The sequence below is a fragment of the Capra hircus genome, chromosome 23, assembly GCF_001704415.2.
Source record: "Capra hircus breed San Clemente chromosome 23, ASM170441v1, whole genome shotgun sequence".
NCBI lineage: Eukaryota > Metazoa > Chordata > Mammalia > Artiodactyla > Bovidae > Capra > Capra hircus.
The window spans coordinates 20,363,725-20,370,076 of record NC_030830.1 but is presented as its reverse complement, the minus strand read 5'-3'; the positions used below and the strand labels follow the sequence as shown (position 1 = coordinate 20,370,076).

General features: G+C 35.6%; 1 pseudogene; it reads left to right on the top strand.

The window, feature by feature from the left end:
* On the top strand, positions 457 to 1,404 carry LOC102187043 (annotated as a pseudogene).

Here is a 6,352-nt window from a genome sequence, read left to right as displayed (position 1 = left end):
GGATTGAACCTTTGTGCTTAACTATTAGAAAAGTCGTAACAGTTATGCAGCCTTCATTTTCTATGAACCCTTGGATGAAGAAGGCAACAATTTGTTACTGATTCCCAACCCCCTTTCCAGCATCCTGATTTGTAAAGGGAAGTCCATCTGGCTTTGTTCAACCATTTTTCTCAGGATTTTCTTCTGAGACTTCTGCAGTTGTTTTGCCTTGACATAAAAGGAGACAAAGTAATTGAGAGTATAAACTCTGGAGGCAAAGTATCCTTTAAATAAATTTTATACCAAGTCAGATAAACAAGAAAGTTAGAATAATTATGAGATTTAAATACTAATTGTTTAATTGTGTGATGTTTATCTTAGCAATATATACCTGTAATATTGTTTAAAAACATACTCACTATGGTTTCCAATATGTTAATATTTTATGTTCACAGCTGATATTAAGAAAATAAGAAAATGATCAATGATAGCTACTTTGGTGGTTTTATACTCCTTGGTTTCCCTGGACGGCCTCAACTGGAGATGATCATCTCTGCGGTTATCTTTTTCTTCTACACTATTGCCTTGATAGGAAATATCGCCATCATCCTGCTGCCATTACTAGATGAACGTCTCCAAATTCCTATGTACTTCTTCCTCAGAAATCTGGCCATCTAGGATCTCTCTTATACCACAAATATAGTCCCACAGATGTTGGTCAATGTTTGGGGTAAAGACAAAAAAATCTCTTTCAGTGGTTGTGCCTTTCAACTTTTCACTGATGTGACATTATGCACAGTTGAATGTATGCTCCTGGCTGTGATGTCCTATGACAGATTCAATGCTGTCTGCAAGCCTCTCCATTACATGACAATAATGAACCCTCAACTCTGTCGAGGCCTAGTGACCATGACCTGGATAATTGGTATCATTAATTGCATGATCCTCTCTCCCTATGCTATGAGTCTTCCTCGATGTGAAAACCACCACCTGGATCACTATTTCTGTGAGATATCTGCAATGGTCAAAATCGCATGTGTGGACACCACAGTCATGGAAGAAATCTTATTTGCACTGTGTTTTTTTATTTTCCTCCCACCGCTTCTTCTCATTCTGGTTTCATATAGCTTCATTGCTGTAGCCGTGCTCAAGATCAAGTGTGCAGCAGGGAGACAAAAAGCATTTGGGACCTGTTCCTCCCATCTCATTGTGGTCTCCATCTTCTATGGGACTGTTATCTACATGTACATACAACCAGGAAACAGTCCATCTCAGGATGAGGGTAAACTACTCAGTATCTTTTATTCCATTGTTACTCTCAGCTTGAACCCACTGATCTATACACTAAGGAATAAGGAGTTCAAGGGGGCCATGAAGAGGCTGATTAGAAAAGAAAAACTTTCTGAAGAAACAATAGGACACTAACATCTTTTCACAAGGCATTTCCAATAAAGAAGTTGGCCTCATGTAACCTTTAGTTCATTGTGAAATTATTTTAGTAGCAGCCTTTACCTAAAAGTGAAAATAATACCTAGAAATATGTGCTTATATTTTAATGTCAGTGTCCTATAATGCCAAGGGTTGATTCTAAACTAAAAATGCCTTTCAAAGTCACTAGCTAATGGCCAAGAGGCACATAAATAGATGCTCAAAATCATCAATTATTAGAGAAATTCAAATCAAAATTACAATGAGGTTTCACCTCACACCAGTAAGAATGGTCATCATTTAAAAGTCTACAAATAATAAATGCTGGAGAAGATGTGGAGAAAAATGAACTCTCTTACACTGTTGATAGGAATGTAAATTGGAGGAGCCACAATTGAAATCCGTGTGGAGGTTCCTTTAAAAACTAAAAATAGAGTTATTATATGGACATGTATCTGGAGAAAACTCTAATTCAAAAAAAGAAATATACACACCCCAATGCTCATGTGTGTGTATGCGCTCAGTCATGTCTGGCTCTTTGCAACCCTATGGACTGCAGTTCTCCAGGCTCCTCTGTTCATGGGGTTTCCCAGGCAAGAATATTGGAGTGGGTTGCCATTTCCTGCTCCACCAACCAGTGCTCACAGCAGCACAAGTTACAATAGCCAAGACATGGAAGCAACCTAAATGTCCATTAACAAAACAGATAAAGAAGCTCTGGTACATGTGTTATAGGTTATTATAATATAGGTGAGCATAGGTTATTCTTGTTGTTGTTCAGTCATCCAGTCTTGTCCTACTCTTTGTGACCCCATGGAGTACAACACACCAGGCTTCCCTGTTCAACACCAACTCCCAGAGCTTATTAAAACTCAAGTCCATTGAGTCAGTGATGCCATCCAACTATCTCATCCTCTGTCATCCCCTTCTCCTTCTGCCTTCAATCTTTCCCAGCATCAGGGTCTTTTCCAAAGAGTCAGTTCTTTGCTTCACGTGGCCAAAGTATTGAAGTTTCAACTTCAGCATCAGTCCTTCCAATGAATATTTAGGACTGATTTCCTTTAGGATTGACTGGTTTGATCTCCTTGCAGTCCATAGGTTATTACTCAGCCATAAAAAATGAGTAAAAAAATGAATAATGCCATTTGCAGCAACATGGATGACTTAGACATTATAATACTAAGAAAATAAGTCAGACAAAGATAAATATTATATGATATCACTTATATGTGGAATCTAAAAAATGACACAAACAAACTTTTTTACAAAACAGAAATATGCTCACAGACATAGAAAGCAAACTTATGGTTACCAAAGTGGGTGTGGGGAGCTAAAATCAGAATTTGGGATTAATATATATACACTAATATATATAAAATAGATAAACAAAGGCCTACTGTAAAACACAGGCAACTATATTCAATATCTTATAACAGCCTATAACCTATAATGGAAAATAATCTGAAAAAAATATATATATTCATGTATGTATATACATACATATATATTTGAAGCACTTGGCTGTATACCTGAAACTAACACAACAGTGTAAACTGACTATACTTCAAGTTAAAAAATGGATGAAAAGTAAAAGAAAAAGTCCTCACTCACCATTCCTATTCTATAAATCATGTTCCATTCTTTAAGCATTTTCCTTATAGTTCAATTCAAGCTTTATCAAGAGGCTGAAATATTTCAGCACTGACCACACAGTATGAGTCAGATGATTCGATCCTCAAGCTAGTATCACAGAAACATGTGAATTTTGATAAAATTTTCTAGGCAGTTCATTAATAAAAGAATAAAATGCATTGAGGGGGACATAATACATTTTAACAGTTGAATCGGGTTTTAAGTATAAACAATGCATTTTATTCTTTTAGTAAACACAAAAAGCCAGTAACATTTAAAGGCAGACAAAATAGGCATTTGAATGTTTTTTGCAGAATAATAATATTGTTGTTAAAGTATAGGCTATGTTGGTAGAGAGAGAAAAGAATCCAAAAGGTAAATTTAAGCCAATTGTTAAAAAAATGTGGAGTCTATATTCTCAAATATTTCTCTGATGATTAGTGACTTTTGCTTTTATTGTTCTTATTTGCTCTTTCAAATGCTGTTCTTACTGAATTCTCCTTCTGTTCACCTGAAAAGGGGCAAGATTTATAACTTTTATAATAGCCACATTTTAAGTGCTACTTTTTTCATGTATATCTGACTTTTTATGGCTACACACTAAAAAACATGCAAACAAACACAGGTACATATATGAACATACCACTGATTATGGTTTTTATACTGGTGAACATATATTCCTACCCTCTAGCAGGTCCTATGTTCAGGACTTTGAGTGGATTACAGGACAATATATAAACAGAACTTACCATGCAACCATCAGAAGGTTCAATCTACTACCATCTACAGCACATGTGCCAGAATATGACACTAAATTTCAAAGGAATAGAATGCCTGAATCCATAATATAGCCAGCTTTTTCCTGAATTAGTCACTTATACAAGGAAATATTGATTATTATCTAGAATATCTATGAAGGAATCAATATTTTTTGGCTTTTTTGTGGTTTTATAACAGTACCTGAATCTCAGTATACATTCCATAAAAATCTGTGATTAGAGCGAAAAAAAAAATCATATCAACAAAGAAGACAGTACAAAGCTAAGTCCACAGTGCCTCTGATCACTATTTCCTCACTCATCTCCCAAAACGTAAATGCATTTGATCATCTACAGTTTCCATGCTGTTATTCCCATAGTGGAATCCCTTTCCTTTCCCACATACCTGCCCTTATCTTTCCTAAAACCTTCTGAGGTACCATTGGGATCTCCTGTCCCATAATTAATAATTCACCTATATCTTAAAATAATTTACTTAACATTTTCTGTACCTCCTAGGTTAACTGAATTGAGACCCTCTCTTGAAGACAATATTTCAACCACATCTCCCTTATGAAAAAATAATCCCACCCTCACTTCTTCAGAAAGCGGGATTTGAGCTATTTGTTTTATTCTATTTCTAGACCATTCTTCCCTTTGCTCCTATTTTTAAAATACATGGGTTCATTTGAAACTCATGTCATTTTGGCTGAGCAACGATCTAGACTGGAACTTCCCACAGTTGGTCCTAGGCAGCTTGCATCAGAATCACTCATGGTGTTATTCAAAACGTCCATCCCAGGGGACAATCAGATGCATTGAATCAGAAATTCTGAGTATGAAACACAAGTACTTTAATTTTTAACAAGTATACCATGTGAATCTTATGAATTCTAAAGTCTGAGGACTATATATCTTCCCTCTTACTGCTATCATTTACTGGTATCATGGCCTCTCTCCACATGCATTTACATTTTGGCATCAGATGCACAGCTTTCCTCTTACTAAAGGCCTTGGTATCATTTCAGCCTGTGTCCAAAGTAAGATGAACTTTCGAATATGCCAGCATCCCTGTTTCCCTCTCCAAGGTAGATACTACTCCTCAGTATCAGGAACTCATTATTATGTCCACATCATAAATCTCATCACTCCTAGAGCTGCTCCAGCTGTACAATCTTAAAGCAAAATATCACAAAACAACTTCTGTCCTTTTAGATTTCTTCCCATTTACGCCTTTTAATCTTTGAATTGAGTGAAAAGATAACAAAATTATTATATAACCATTGTTCTCTTATTAACAGTGAGAAATATTATTTCTAACCAGTTTACTGTTGGTTTGAGCAGCAATCGCTTTTTAAGTTTGCAGATAAGAATTTAAGTTTTTAAAAAATTTTGATATGAAATCTCCAAATCAGAAACAAGTGGTACAGTTTATCAGTACAGAAAAATGGGATGGAATACAGCCTAATACTAATTCCATCTATCATGAATTAGGCATAAGCAGATAGGAGGCATATTTGATTAGACAATCTTACAGGAGAATCAACAATTTATACCTGGATTTCAGTGAAATAAAATAGAGTAGTGAACACTTATAAACAGTCACTAAAAAAGCAAATAAATAAATTTTGGTGGATAATATTCAAAAGGCACGTGGCATAGTGATCAGATGTAGGCAGAAGATGAAGAGCAAGTCTCTCTATATTAAGCTGATAAATTAAAAATACTTTGCTTAATATCTCTTCATACCATTGGACAGTAAGTTCCGTGACATTCATGAATTTTTCTATCTTATCTAGCATTATATACCCAGGATCTAGTACAAAATAGAAGCCTAATTTTAAAAATCAATAAATATCTCTGAGATGAATGAATAAGAATTGGATCTGATAAAAATTATGACAGAGACTCAGAATGAAGAAAGAAGAAGTCTATTCCCATAATTGGTGGCCCATACTATTGGGGCTCAGACTAAGAGACTTGGACACACCGGGTTGTAGATCAGCAGCAGTACCGGGAACAATAAGTACTGACCTCTGCTTGGCAAATACTTTGGCACTGGGGATTTCTAGGTACGTTATACATAGACAAAGGACAGACTGAGGCAAGGAGGCAGAAGTAACTCGGAACCAAGAACCACTGATTAGATTTCCTGAGTGTTTATTAAACAATCTCTGAAAATGTTAGGAGCCTTGTTGGGACTAGATGGTTAGATGAAAGTAGTGGTTGGGTTTGGAGGAAAATAGATCAAAGCAAAAAGAAATAAATGTAAAGGCATGAGACATTTTACTTGGTCTTTTATTTTGCAACCTTGTGATTCTTTTGTTGCCCCAATTCAACTATATTATGTGCTCTTTAAATATGACTAATAAATATATTCATTTCTACCACATACTGTGCCTAAATCAGCGCCATGAAGCAAATAAGGATCTCAGCTTGAACAAAATGCAGCTCTTTACTACTTTAAGGTTGGGAGGTATATCTTCAGATTTTTTGAAGACCCAGAGAGAACAAGGTCATTCTCTCTTCTCAGGTTAAGCAAAAGTCCAACATTT